Genomic DNA, 16,365 nt, shown 5'->3' on the forward strand with positions numbered 1-16,365 from the left:
GAATTGGGAAATGTGATGTATTAAAATGTGGTGAAATAAACATGAATAAAATGTAAATGTGGTAAGATGAAATTTGATGTAATAATATGAAATATAATGAAATGAAAGGTGTAAATATATTGAAATGTTAAGTAACGAGATGCATGAATGAAATAAAATGCAAGGAATGAAAATATGGTAAATATGTGGGTGTAATGAAATCAATGTCAAATGAAATTTGATGTAATAATATGAAATATAATGAAATGAAATTTAATGTAATGAACTATGATGAAATGAGTTGTAATGTGATTAAATGAAACAAAAGGTGGTATGTAAGGAAATGAGATTGGGCGTAATGAAATGTGATGTAATGAATTGTGATAAATGAAATGAAATGTGTAAATGAACAAAAATGTGACAAGGTTATAGAATGCACAATGGAAAGAAATGACATGAACTGGAAATGTGGTAAAATGAAATGGAAGAAAATATGATAAAATGGAAATAACTGATAGGCAAAAAAAATGTGATAAAAAGAAATGAAATTGGAATATGATAGAATGAAATATGATGAAATGGTAATGATATGAAAATGTAATAAAGTGTAATGACATGATATGATAATGTAAGGAAAATGAAATAAAATGAAAAGAAATGAAATGTGATAAGATGAAAGGGAATGAAATGAAAATGGAAATGAAATGAGACGAGAATGTGATAGAATGAAATATGAAGAAATGGGGGAAATGAAATATAACGAAATGAAATGCACTATGGGATGCAATGAAATCAAATTGGATGTAATGAATTGTGTCAAACGAAAGAAGAGGGGAGGAAATGAAATGTGGTGAAATGAAATTGTTTGAGATTTGAAAGCCACATAATGTGGTAGATAATGTGGTGTAATGAGGAATAAAATTTGATAAAAGGAAACAATGAGTAGAATTATTTGAGATTCAAAAACCACATAATGTAATAGGTGGAATAGGTGATAGGCAAGAATGGAGTGTAATGCAAGGTGGTAGTGTTGTGATGAGACCAAGTCCACAATAGTAGAGTGTTAACCATGCACTAGTATGTTGGGTGGTGACTTGTTGTTGAATAACCTTACTCATTGTTTGTAGCCTTGTAGTTAAGCACTGTTGATGAGATTCATGTGTGTTATCCTGATTTATGTGTCAACCGTGTGTTTGCAAGAGACCTAAGATGAAAATGAAAACTAAATGAATGCAACTAATTGTCACTTTTATTGTAAAGAGATGAAAATTTACTATCATCATAGAGTGTTTAGTAAAAAGTGATGAAGCACAACCACCACTAGCTTAGCTATGGTGATATGAATACTGTGTCACACCGAGAAGTACCACCAATCACAGATAATTTACATGAAAAGTATGAAAATTTATTGAAAAACAAATGTTATAGTCATAGTAAATAAAAACAGGCATGCAAACAACCAAATGTCAGATGAAGTCCTCACCTAAGGTATTGTACAAAATTGGTCGAGGTACAAATGGCTTTCCAAATGAGAGGAGGTACTTACAAGTGGACACCAATAATGTATGAAATTAGAGGATCAATAGAATTGAACAGTGAAAAATCAAAGGAAAATAGAGTATCATGACTTCATCTTGGAACCTCTAGTCAAGTACATCATCAAGGTAATAGAAGTGCATAACAATAGAAAAACCAATAAATGTGGACTAGTAGTGCTGATAGTTGTGTGCAGTAGTGTAAAATTTATTTAAACCATTGATAAAGTGGTTGTAATGGTTGGGCAAAAAATCATGAGATGTGCTAGTTGAAATTAGTAGCGGTATCCATGGAGTGTGTGTTGGCAGAGAAGGTCGGTATAGATTTTTTTAGTGGTAATTATGGTGCAAGAATAGTAAAAGTGTACTCAGTATGGGTGTTGTAGGAAGTGGATGTGTGTTTTAGGTTGATAAAGAATGAGTCTAGGTGAGTTATGGCCATAAATAGGTGGATGGCATGGGAATAGAATGAAGCAAGGTGAAGAGTAAAATGTGGTCATCATATTAATTGAGAAGTCTGAGGCAGTGTGTAAGTGAAAGCATGTCAGACTCACCAGATCAGTTGTAGTAGGAGGGTGATGCTAGCCAAGGAAGGTGGATTAGGCAAGGATGAAGAGAAAAGTGTAATTGGTGAACCTCTAAGGAGCGAGTGTATTAGCCCAAACTACAAGGTGAATCAATTCAGGTGGGACGAGGATTGGCACAACCTAAAGATGCAAGGATTGGGGCAAAAGAAATACCCTTGTCAGCATTAATGATGTTTTTGGGCATTGTAAGTGTTATTAGATGACAATGAATTGACAATACAGGCAAAGAATAGTCTGCTAGAGATGACAAAGAGTATGTTTAGAGTGGAGGAGGAAGTGGGGGAGATAAAATCCCCTAAAAAGTCCACTAAAAAAGCTTTGAGGGACGTAGGAGATGTTAGTGTGGGTGAGGGGATGAGTGAAACATGTTAGTTGATTCACCTCAAAATTCTAGGACAAGGATCAGTGGAAGGGGAAGTGAGTGGTGTAAGTGTGGAGTTGTTGTGGCTAGAGGCGGGGGATGGAGATCAACCATCAAGAAACATGGAAGAATAATGAAGAATCTTGGATGTAGAGAGAGTCCAATAAGAGAATGCTAAATAGGAATTCAAGCTTCTATTGGGATTGATAGAGAAGGCACAGGGAGATGGAGCACAAATAGAGGCAAGATGGCTCCAAGTGGTGGTGAATAAGGAATAGGCATGGGTGCAATCACTAGAAGCAAAACTACATGTAGAGTAATTACATTCGAAAGGGAATGACACAGGGATGTGGGTGGAGTAGTCATGAGCTTAGAGATTGTAGAAATCCCTAAAGATGGAATGAATTGGGTTGGAAAGTGTGTAAAATGAATTGGTATTGCTATAGTCATAGTTCAACTCATTTAGGGAGGTAATTGCAAAATCAAACTCCCTATCATTGAAATTGTAGGACCAGTTAGCATTGAGTGAGTTAAAGCTAAGATAGTTGCAGTAGTGATTGGGAAGACAAAAGTTGACATGGAGTGTTGGGAAAGGGTGACTGATCAAATGTAGTAGGAGTGGGATGTGGCCTAACAAGTGATCACTATACTAGGAATAAACAAACTGATGGAGAATGTGTTCATAGATATGTAATGGATTACGAAGATACATTAGGAAGCTACCTATTATATGGGACTTTATCATCAGGCATTATCAAATGAGAACCAATAGGATATGTAATTTATGTATACAAAATTTGTACAACTGTTAAATGCATAGTTGTGCAGTGGTAGGTTTCCAATTCCCATGGATGCAATGTGGATATGTAGAGGATTGACTCTAGGGGCTTCTTCTTTAGGAGTTGGTTATGAAGAAGTGCCAATGATTGGACACCCTATCTTGCCAACTCCCCCAAGGAGGCCAGAATAAATGATCCACTAGAGGATATTTGAATGTAATGTTGTCATTGGTATTGTAATAGAATAAAATTTGTGTTTGTTCTTGATATTTTTGGAATGTATTTGGATGTTTTTAGCATTTTTAGGAATTTGTGGATGTTTTTGGAATTTTTAGGAATATTGAAATGCTTTTGAAATTTTTGGGAATATTCAAATGTTTTTGGAATTTTTGGGAATATTCAAATGTTTTTGGAATTTTTTGGAATATTCAAATGTTTTTGGAATTTTTAGAAAAAGTGTCAATCTTTGTAAAAGTGGAGACAATACGATTTGTAAAGGAAGAAAAACCTTCACTTTTATGTGGGGAACCAAATGTCTGTGTGGGCTTCCAATGAAAGATGAGTAAAAAATTCTATAACGGTTGGAGAACCATGGCATTTAGTGGTGGAAAAAGTAGGAAGTGCTAAACCACAAATTGTGAGACATAAGATTGTATATATTGATAGCCTTTATAGACATGCATAAGGCCAAAGTTAGGATTTTTGCTAGGTGTGCATTGAAACAAATGCTCACGAGGCTTGTGAAAAGGTGTTGGGACCTGCAAGAGGCTTTGATGGTCAAAAGAAGCTAAGAAGAGCCTTGAAAAAGGTGCTCGAGTGTCTGCAAAGGACGTGTGGGCTCTGAAAAAGGCATCTAGGGCCTAAAAAGGCACTTGAGGGCCTAAGAAGTTGCTTTGGGGGCTTGAAAAGGCCAAAATAGGGTCTCAAAAAAGGCTTTAGGGTTTAAAGGGGCACTTTGGTGGCCTAAAGAAGGTGTTTGGGCCTAAAAAGGTGTCTTGTGGGGCCTAAAAAAGCTAAAACAGGGCCTTGAAAAAGGTGTTTGGGCCTAAAAAAGGCACTTCAAGGGCCTAAAAAGGTGTTTAGGCCTGAAAAGGTGTCTCAGGGGCCTGAAAAGGGTAAAATAGGGCCTTGAAAAAGGTGTATGGGCCTAAAAAGGCACTTCAGGGACCTAAAAAAGGCGTTTAGGACTAAAAAGGTGTCTCAAGGGCCTAAAAAGGCCAAAACAGGGCCTTGAAAAAGGCGTTTGGGCCTAAAAAGGCAAGGAGACCCCTACAATCTCTAAAACTTATGCTTACTTATTTCATACCTCTTGTTAGGAGATGATGAAAGAATCCAACAAATATCTGTATTTGTTGGAGGGGTCTAGATCAATCGTGGCCACTGCAACATAAATAAGATTAATAATCCATTGGGTATTGTTGTTCTTAGTTAGAGGAAAGATAAGGGACTCTGTTGGATCCTCTTTGCTATTTGCATTGTACCAGATTTTCCAAAGGCTATTGAGATGTTTCATGACATAACTACATTGCTTCTTAATGTTGTTGAGGAACTTTTTCTTTTTTTGGTTTTTCTAGAGGTAATAGAGCTATAAAATATTTATATACTTTTCAATATATTGGGCCTCACCATTGATTTCTTATAAAACTGGTTGAGGTATGCATATCTATCCCAAAGGAGCAACAATTATAGATAGACACTAGTTTGACATGAAATCAACGGATCATTGGGTTCAAAAGTACATTAATAGTTTATGTATAGTTGAATAGCTTATTTGAGTTGAAATGAGCCATGTTTGATTGGAATTTTTGGAGTGTTGTTAATTTTTTGGATTCTTTAGCTCATTTTGACAATTATTACCCCCTTTGAAATGTTTTTGATAATTTTTGACAATTTTTGAGTTCTTTTGATATTTTTTGATGATTTTTTATTTTTTAAAATATTTTTAAACAATTTTTTATTTTTTTTGATAATTTTTTATGATTTTTTGAATTTTTTTGATAATTTTTGACAATTTTTGGATTTTTCATTTTATAATTTTTGACAATTTTTTATTTATTTTTGATAATTTTGACAATTTTCCAATTGGTGGGGGTAAAACAAGAATGTGAGTGAGATCTTTTGGACTGTGGAGATAACCAGGACCGTGTGGAGGCACCTAAAGAATCAAGAAGACAAAAGTGGGCCGAAAGGGCTAAGAGTGGGCTTAGAGAGCTATATTGGAGATGATCAAGGCAAAAAGAATCTTTGAAACAACAAAAGGATCAAATAAAAAGCTAAAATGGATATCGAGAATTATTGGCTATGGAAAATAGCTAAGAGATGCATCTATTTTCTTGCAATTCATGTCTATGGTATCTCAATACATAATCTGACTCCATGTTTCTCCTGATTTGTTGTGCTTCCCTTTGGTGTTGATATATTGACTATCTCTACTACTATGAGCTCTGTCTAATACCAAGAAACCACTGAATTGGAACCCACAAGTGTTTCTCCATTGGGTATGTGTGAAATTAACTCAATTGTGCTAGGTAAGCCACAAACAAGCAAAATTTGTCTCTATGAAATTTTCTTGGGTTCTATCTTGAGTGTCCTTCAACATTGAAGGACTTATGTTATTTAGGGAAGTCCAAAGGTGCTATCTCTCACTCCTTTTGAAACCAAACATGGCATTTCTCACTAGTTGTTTTTTTTTTTGGTATTTTCTACTATTTTTTTATTTTTTTGGGATTTTTGGTGATGATATGTTTTCTCAAAGTCTTAGACATAGAACTTTTTGAGATGGATGTTTTTGATGGGTTTTGCTAAGTCTACACAATTACAATCTACAAGTCTATAAGTACCAATCCCAAAATACTATGTGATAATGTAAGGACCAATCCAATTGGCCTCCCATTTTCCTTTCTTTTTCCTAGTAGCTTGGCTTTTAGGGTTTTCTTGGAGCACTAGATCACCAACCTAAAAGACATGGGGTTTGACCTTTTTGTTGTAATGTCTTGATAATCTATTCTGATACACTTTGAGGTGTTCATGTGTTGTACACTGATGTTCTTCTAATAACTCTAGCTACTCTAGACAAGCCACTCTATAGTCTTCATCTCATAGGATATCACAAAGAGTAACTCTCAAAGATGGAATCTCAACCTCTAAGGGAAGAATGGATTCAAAACCATAAACCAAAGAGAAGGGTGTTGTTCCTATAGGTGTCCTAACACTCATCCTATAGGCCCAGAGGGAAGGATTTAGCTATAAATACCAATCTCCACCACTATCATTGATGATTCTCTTGAGAATGTGGATAATAGTCTTGTTGGTGGCCTCTGCTTGGTCATTGCCTCAGGGGTAATAGATTGAAGAGGAGCGGTGTATAATATGAAATTTCTCACATAATTCATCAATTATTTGATTCTTAAAGTACAAGACATTTTCATTGAGAATGGCATGAGGTATTCCAAACTGATAGATGAATCGATAGATGATATGGTTTAGGATAAAGGAAGAGATTTTTTTTCCCATAGATTCATCAAGTGATGCCACTTCAACCCACTTTGTGAAGTATTATGTGGTAGTAATAATCTATTTATGTCCACTAGAGGAAGGTGGGTGGATGGCTCCAATTAAATCAAAATCCCACTAATAAAAAGGCCATTGTGTGGCCAAAGGGTTGAGTTCTTGGGTTGGTGCATGAACAAGGTTACCATGGATTTGACATTTTTTGCAAGTCTTAACATAGTGGATAGAATCCTCTTCCATGGTTGGCCAAAAATAACTCATCCTGAGAATCTTCTTTGCTAATGTAAAACTACTAGAGTGTGACCCACAAATCCCTGCATGGACTTTAGGCAAAAAAAATCTTGACTCATCCTTCTCAAGATATCTAAAAAAAGTACCATCAAGATCCTTCCCATATAGTGTATCAACCACTAAAGTGTAGTGTCAGGTTTGTTGAATGAAATTATATCTTTGGTTACATGAAAGGTCAGAGGGGATGGTGTTATTTTTGAGGTAAGTAATGATGGTGTTATACTAGAGGGAATCAGGAGCATCTAAATGACAAATGATATGGAAATTAGGTTGAGTAGACACGAGTTAAACCACCTCTTCTACTAAGAACTCATACCACTCATTTTGCTCTGGTAATTGAAGCAAGGAGGCCAAGGTGCCCATGGAATCTACTACTTTGTTCTTGTTTTTCAGAATTTGTTCACACGTAATATGAACAAAACATGCCTTAATTGTATCAACCATATGTTTGTAAGGTAGCAAATTTTCATCCTTTGTCTGATATGTGTCTGTGACTTTATTGATGATCAATTGGGAATCTCTATAAACATTTCCATTATAAAGCTAGCTTAAGGCCTAAGACTAAGGCTTCATATTCTACCATGTTGTTGATGCAAGGGAAAAGTAGTTTATAGGATTTGGGGATGTTAACACCCAGTGGCGTGATGAACAAAATATTGAAGCATAAACCATGGTGTGTGTAAGGACCATCAAAATAGAACTTCCAAGTTACCAGCTCTGTTTGATGAATGTGCATATTTGGAAAATTAGCTAAGATAGGATTTGAGCTCTCTATAGGTGCATATTCCAATTGGTCAATGATGGCTTGTCCTTTTATTGCTTTCCTATTGACATACTCAATATCAAATTTTCTTAGGATCATCACCCACTTGGTGAATCTTCTTGTTAATGTTGTTTTGATGAGAAGATATTTGAGGGGATCAATCTTGGAAATGAGCTTGACCTTATGTGTCAAAAGATAATGGTCTAGCTTTTGGGAAGAAAAAACTATGACTAAACATTAATTTTCAATAAAGGATTAATTTAGCTCATATTGAGTAGGGTGAGATTGATGTAATAAATAGCTCATTCCTTTCCTAGGTCATTTTCTTATGCTAAGAGGGCTCCAATGGATTTGTTAGTTAGAAAGATATACAATAGTAATGGTTTTTTTGACACTGAAGGCACCAACATAGGTGAATTCATCAAGTAGGTTTTGAGTAGATCAAAAGCTTTCTAACACTAATCATCCCATTTGAAAATTATGTCTTTGTGTAATAAGCGAGTGAAAGGCACACACTTATCTGCTAACTAGGAAATGAAATGACAGACTGATTGGAGTCTTCCTTGGAGAAAACATAGCTAACTCGGGTTCTTTGGTAGTTGCATGGTAACTATAGCCTATACCTTTTCAGGACCAACTCCCATCCCTTTGGTTGAGACAATGTTTCCTAGAAGCTTGCTAGATTTGATGCCAAAAGCACATTTCTTTGGATTTAGCCTAAATTTGAATGCTTCTAGGTAGGAAAATATCTTGTCCAAGATGGGGAGATGTTCTTCTTGAGTATGGGATTTGGTAAGGATATCATCTACATAGTCTTCCATAAAGATGTGCATCATGTCATGAAAGATAGTGGTCATGGCTCATTGATAGGTGGCCCTTGTGTTCTTCAGCCCAAAGGGCATCACATTCCAAAAAAATGTACCCCATGCACAAGTAAAGGCTATTTTCTCTTGGTCCTCTAGAGCTATTCTAATTTGATTATACCCTAAAAATATATCCATAAGTGAAAACATGGAATGGCCCACTATCAAATCTATGATGGTGTCAATGTTGGGAAGGGGGAAATCATCTTTAGGACATGCTTTGTTTATATCTCAAAAATAATGCAGATGTGTATGCTACCATCCCTCTTTGATATAGGAATAATATTTGATACCCATGAAGTATATGCTAGGGTCTAGATGAAGCTAGTACTGATAAATTTTTCCAATTCTACTTTGACTACTCAAGATATGTGGGGATGCATTTTCCTAAGTTTTTGTTTAACTAGCTTGACTTTTGGAGAAATGCTAAGGTGATGGAGGATTGAGGTTGGGTCTAATCCTAGCATGTCTGCATAAGACCATGCAAAGTTTATTTGCCTCTCTTCAAGAAGTGAATGAATGCAATTCTTTCCTTTATGCTTAAAAACTATGCCAAATAGATAATCCTTTCTATATCGATGTTGAATTTTTTAATTGGTTCAATTAAAATGGATGATCTTTCCTTAGAGTGCATAGGTAAGGTATTAATCATCTCATCTATGGGTGCCACAGTTGGGTTTTCACCATTGGATGCATCACTTCTATTTTTTTCTATTTTTTTTTTCTCAAGATCAGCTACAACTTGGCCTATAATAGTATGAATGAGATGATTGATATTAGACCTGGCTATGTACATTTCTTTAGTTCTTCATGAACGAGATGGTTCAACCATGTTAAGGTAGAAAAGGACATCATAATCAGTGTCAAAATGGGGAATATGGTGAGGCTTAGTTGTATCCTATCTAATGAGTTCAAGATGGAATAGGGAGAGTTATTCATAATATGGAAAGGGTTTCACATGGTTCAAATAAATGATCTCATTAGATGGCTCATACACTATATTAGTTAGGTTTATGACATGTGCTTCCTCTAAAGTGTTTGGAAAAGTAGAGCTTGCGAGTGGCTCATAGTACTCATATTTGACTTCTAGTAGAAAAAATTCATGAAGTAGGGTTTGAAATTGGAATCCTTCAATATGTTCATCATACTCATATGATGTAGTGTGACATGTCTATTCTATAGTAGCCCCTACATTGTTCTATTGTACTCTAACCCTTGGTTGAGTAAGACCTAGACAAGAGGTTGATTCTTGTATAGTAAAATCATTGGATAGGAATATGAACAACATCACATTCTTTGTCATATATGGACTCTTTAGATAATGATTCAAACTCCCACTTAGTGGAGTCATCATTATCTTCATTATTAGAGGTTTCCATGAGTAGTTCTCTTGTGTGTGTGAACTAGGGAGAGATAGATTTACATTTATTATATTGGTCTCTTCTTGAAATTTCTTTCGATACCCATGCCAAAGTGGAAGGGGCAGAATCATTGTGATAGGGAAGAGACCTGAGGGTGCTCTGTGCTTTGCCTTGTTCAATATACCCTACCCTTGTTTTGGATTTTTTGTACTAGAACTATGCTACAAGAGGTTTGAAAATGCCTTTCCCTTTCCCTAAGGTACCTTCTCCCATATATCCCATATTTTTCATTAGATCAAAACCTTTTTCGTGTAGATGGGGGGAGATGTCAAAATTTTGTTTACTGATTTCATCTACTATGCTTGGGGGTACTCCACTTGCCTAATGTGTGTGATATGGTCTAGTGGTGGATGATGGTTTGCTATGAGATCTTGGAGAAAGTGGGGGATCAAATAAGGAAATTGAGTAAGTTTACATTTCCTATCAAACTCCTTCATCAACCTATCCATTTTTTCATAATGTGTCTATTTAGGGTCATTTGATGATGATGGTGAAGGAAGGGAAGAACTTGAACAACCAACTTTCTCTTTACCCTTAGTTGATGTAGATGAGTGGTTATTATATTTGGTTGGTAGAACATGAAGTGTCTGTCAATGTAGACCAATTGATGCCATCTGTCAGGGTGCCAGTGTCTTCCCTGTTATAAGGAACAAGGGAGTTAAAATATTGTGAAAAGTTTTGGTCCCCAAGTATGGTCACATCTTTACCCATGTAGGGAAATTTAAGACATTGATGATAAGTGGAGGGAAAAACTTGCATATCATGAATCCATAATCTTCCTAATAGGATGTTATAAGTTAATTGCAAGTCTAAAACTTGAGAAATGGTTTCTATCACAACTAGTCCTACATTGATCGATAGAATAACCATGCCTTTGAAGGATCTCTCTTCATCATCATAAGCTTTGATGGTGATTTTCTTCCTTGGATCAACATCATCTTCCATATATCCTAAGGCTTTCACTAAATTTAGTGTGCAAATGTTGAGACTTACCCCACCATCAACCAATGCTTTCTTAACTTTGTTTCTGTGGATAAAGACTTAAATATTTAGAGAAAAATTTTGTGGTTGGATGATGGACATGTCATCTTGGGCTAAGAAGGAGACACAATGATGAGCCACAAGATTTTTGACCATGTTTTGAAACCTACTCACATCCAGGTCATTTGACACTAAGGCTATGGTGAGGATTTCTTTATGCTTTGGCAAGATTTGCAACAACTCAAAAATGGAGATATGATCAAGAGTCTTAAGTAATTGGTTGACCAGGCTGTATTTAGGCAAGGAGGAATTTGTAGTTGCATGATCAGAATTTGTCACAGGTCCTGGTAAAATGACTTTAAAGGCTTGGCCTTGGGTAACAACATTTGATGATTGTTTCTTGTTTTTATCCTTAATTATGATGACATTTATATTATCATCAAATTTGGAGATCATACTTATGGTGTTATCATAGTGATGTGTGTAATAAACCTTATCGTGAGGAGGTGCCTTCTAATTAGCTCTAGAGGATTCATCCTTTCATGACTCATGAAAGGGTTTTTGAAGGTTTTTTGGTCTTCATTGTTGCTACGGTTATTCACTTTGATAGTTTCATCATTGATTAATTTTTGTATGGACCCCTTAAGGGAGAAATAATTATTTGTTAAGTGCCCCTTGTTTCAGTGATAGGCACAAATGTTCTTGTCATTTCACCACTTCAATTTGACTTGGGGTTTACAGGGTTTGCCCTTAGGTAGTAGAATGAGTTTATCAGCCAAGAGGGTTTGGAAAGAACTCTCATAGGACACCCCAATAGGTGTATACTCCTTGGGTATATTGGAAAATTGATATCTTTGTAGGGGAGGAGCTTTATTATAAGCAACTTGTTGATTAGATTTAGAGGGAGTTATCATATTACATTGGTAAAATAGACAAGTGTTATCTTGTTGAGTTGTGTTTAGATTGGTGTTGTTGATGATAGGACCTGGTTGATTTAGAGGAGGTTGAGTTTGAGGTTTGACATGGTTGGCTTCAACCACCCCATCATTGGTGATATTTTTGTTATTTTTTCTCTACCACAATTTTTGTTTGTTAGTGGAGTGATCAGAGGAATTATGATTCTATGTGGAATTTTTGGAGAAACCCTTACCATCTTTAGATAATTCAATAATGTCATTGCTTATCAAGGTTTCTTCTACCTTAGTAGCATTTTCTAGGGTAGTCTTCAAATATTTAGGCCCTTGGAGTTGCAACTAGTAATTCATGGGTTTTGGTAGACTATTGATGAAGATGTTTATCTTCTCTTTGTTTGGTATATCTCTATGATACTTGGAAAACATGTGTCTCCACTATTGTAGGACGACCTTGAATGATTTTCTAGGAAGTTGTTTTGTGTTATGCAAATTGATCATTGTAACTTCCCTTTAGATGTTATAGGAATATTGGGTGATAAAAATGGAAGCCAATTGGTCAAAGGTTTTAATGTTGGAGGGTAGCTTGGAGAACCACTCCATGGTGTGCCCCTTGAGGCTCTTGGGAAAAAAACACATTAGGTAAGTTGTGTCATGGAAAAACTCCATACTTAGCACATAGAATTTTCTAAGGTGATCTTGTGGATCTAATGTAACAAAATATTTATCATATTTTTATCTGTACATTTTGAGGGAAAAGTGTGAAGATAATGTTTTTATCAAATGGTAGAGGACACACCTTTTCAAGCCTAAATTTTGTGAGTTGTATTTTCCCTCACTTCATCCTTTCCATTTCCAATTGTAAGTCTTGTAATTTTTTTGTGACAATATCTAAGGGTGACTCTTCTTTTTCTCATTTTAGATTGGTCACATCAAAGTCAGATGGAAATTTTGTACCTTGTTGTGCTAATGCTAGTATGTAGAATTCTTTGCATTTCTCAAGTATCTTGTCCATGATATCAACAAGTTTAGGATTTTTTTGAAAGTCTTCAATTTTATTTTCAATGATCTTTTCATTCCATATTTTAGATGAATCCATTTTGGCAAAGAAATTTGGACTTTGGTTGAACAGTGGTTACTTGTGAGTAACTGTATTTCGTGAATGATCTATTGGGGTAATGGGTTCAATGAAATCCAAAGGTTTTGTGCATTTGATGGTTCTGCTAGCTATTTTGGTACTCACCCATAGAGGTGATCATTTTTTCTTTTCAATTACACTAGTTTTGCATAGTGACATGAGAAGTGAATAGGATTCCTCTAACTCTTATGCATTTTTACAATACAAGGGTTTCTATTGACTATGATTTGTTTGGAGTAACAAGCTAGGTTGGACAAGGTGATTGGAGATATTGATAGGATAAGTTTACCCTTGTGAAGTCAAGTAGGGAACAAATGTGTTTCTCCAAATGTTTCTAGCTTGATATGTGAAGTGAAGCAATGAAGACTATTGGATTAATAATATCGTTCATAGCTTTGCTTGTTTCCAAAAATGGTTTCAGTCAAGTTTAGGATCTCTCGGTCTAGAAAATGTTAATGGGAAAAAGGGTATCCAAATCCATCATTCATTTGCAAATGTCTTGTACATAGATAGCCTCTATTTTAGGTTCTTTCTCAGATGCATCATAGGATTGATTAAATGTGCTATTTTATTGATCATATGCACTATTTATGTTCAAATGTGCTATTTAAATTAAAATGCTCCATTTTATCTATTAAATGCATTTTTTTGTAGGTAAAATGTGCTATTTAAGGATTTAGATGTGATATTTTGTAGTTATAAGCATTATAAAAAAGTTCAAAAGCATGACATAATTATCTAGATGCATTTTTTGGAGTAGTATATGTGTTTTTTCAAAGTCTTTCAATGATGTTCTAGTTTTGAACTTGGTTTCTTGTTATCAATTCATAGTCATGTCTTTTAGAAGGATAGTGATTCAAACTGGAGTTTTTTATTAAATTTTAAAACACATCCAATCATAATAGTAGAAGCTACAATAAAATAGAAAACTGCACACACTTAGAAAAATGGAAGAAAAGGACTTCCTAACAAGGTTATCTAGAGTTGGTGACTCGTGGGTTTTAGTTTATAACCATCAATGTTCAAATTTACCTCTTCTAAACTAGAGAGCTTCCCACCAATGCTAATGAGGTTTGGTGCAATCCCTTATGGAACTATTAGAGGAAGGCTATGTTCCAAACATAGGTGGCTTGTATTCAATTAGGAATGTAAGATTGAGAGGTATTCCCTCTCACTGGCCCTGCTAATGCAACTCGGGAGGTAGCCTTTCTATGGCTAAGTAATCCTACCTAGTAGAAAGCAGGCAAATGGAAATCATAAATAGGTCCAAGAATTTGATCACTCTAGGAGAGTGAGAGCACATTCCTACTCTTCTAACCTCCCAAACACAACAAACAATTTATTTTCAATTCCAAGCCCTTAACTATAGTAGATAAAGGGGCTCCTAGTTAAACTATGTGTTTGTTCTTTCCCTGTTTGACTATTACTAACCCTCATAGAAGGTTTGGTATTCTAATAAACTATCATGAGTTGAGAGCATAGGCCTACTTCTGATTAGATTGGTGAGGTCAAATGTACTACTTAGATTAGGTTATAGATTTAAAAAAAATGCCACAATCTAATTCGTGAGGGTTCTGATCTACTTACCTAATTTGGAGCTAGCAAAGGCTAGATGCATTTTTGAGGGTCTTCATTCTTGTCACACATTTTGAGTAGCCTGAGATTTCTTGTTAGTTTAGATGAGGTTTGCATTTAATCAAAAATCAGATTTGAACATTAGATGTGAAGATTAATAGCTCGGATTAGATGTATAAAAACAAACAACATATGCATCACATAAAGTGGTATGTGTGCTATAAGAATCTTCAAATGCACTATAAAAATGAGAAAAAACACTATAAAAATAAGTAGATACACTATATAAATGATCTAAAGCATTATAATAATGATCAAATGCACTATAAGAATGAGCGAATGCATTAAAAAAATGCTTCAAATGCGTTAAAAGATTGGGCAAAAGAATTTTAAAAATGTGTAAAAGCACTACTACATTAGAAGAGTGGCAAATATGATCTTCATGAGCTTGGAAACATCTTTGAAAGTTTTCTGATGTCATTATGAAGCTTCTTACACACTGTAAAACTTGCAGAAGGTTAGATCTACACCAAAAACTAGAGAAAACGAAGATCTAAAAGAAAAAGAATAATAGATCTAAAAGAAAAATAAAAAATTAGCAAAAAAACTTGAAGAACAGAGAGGATTTAATACAAATCCCCACAATGGGCACCATTTTGTACATAGTATATTTGTGTATTCATGAAACTTTAATGTAGAGTGCAGATAAAATGATAATGAACTAGACTAAACCCAATAAATCAATGTCAAAATGAAAATTCTACAAAGGTCTCATGTTTCCCTAACTACAACTACAAAGAATACTCTTAGACTAGCATCTCAACAATAGTTCTAGAATGAGAAGTATGCTTAAAATGTAGATCTACCAATATGTATGCAAGATCTAAGATGAAAATGCATATTACATGCGAGTAATAACTCTTAGAATACTATCAAAATGGACATGCAATGAGCTAAAAATGTGCTAAAAAGATACTAAATAATACGAAAACAAAGCTAAAATGGTACCAAAATGACATAAACTTTCTAGAATAGCAATGCTAATATGCTTAATATGAAAACTCTAAAGATGCCTATAATGCAGATGCCTAAAACTTGGGTCCTTTTGCTTTTGAATTCTCCTTCTATTTATAGGAGTTTAGAAGGGATTGGGGTAAGAATCTGGGTTTTACCTTTAACTAGTGGATAAAGGTGAAATTGAAAATGTCTCATAAGAGACAAGAGGAGGAGTCGAAAAGTCTTGATTTTGAGGATAAATGTGGATTTCTTTCAATTCATTATAATATAAAAGGAGAATTTTCATTTTATGAGAATAAACGGATTTATTGATTTAATAAAAGTTCTATTCATTTTCAAAAGTTTTTTTTTTCCCTCTCCCTTTTGAATTTCATTTTATGATTTTGAATTGTTTTTTCCTCTTTTGAAGTTGGTTTAGGTCTTATTAATTTGATAGATGATTTAATCGATTAATGACCTGATGTAATCCTAAATTTGAAAGTTTGTTTTTTTCCTCTTTTTTTCTCCTTAATTTGTGTTGATTGGTCAAAGTTGCAGTGTTTTAAGTCTTTGCCAATTTTTGGGTGTCTACACTTACAATCATTGCATTCCATAAGATGACATCTTTGTGAGGAATTCTTTCAAACAATCTAGGTGCCTATCATATGATCCCAA

The sequence above is a fragment of the Cupressus sempervirens genome, chromosome 4, assembly GCF_028749045.1.
Source record: "Cupressus sempervirens isolate cs-2001-9-10 chromosome 4, ASM2874904v1, whole genome shotgun sequence".
Classification (NCBI taxonomy): Eukaryota; Viridiplantae; Streptophyta; class Pinopsida; order Cupressales; family Cupressaceae; genus Cupressus; species Cupressus sempervirens.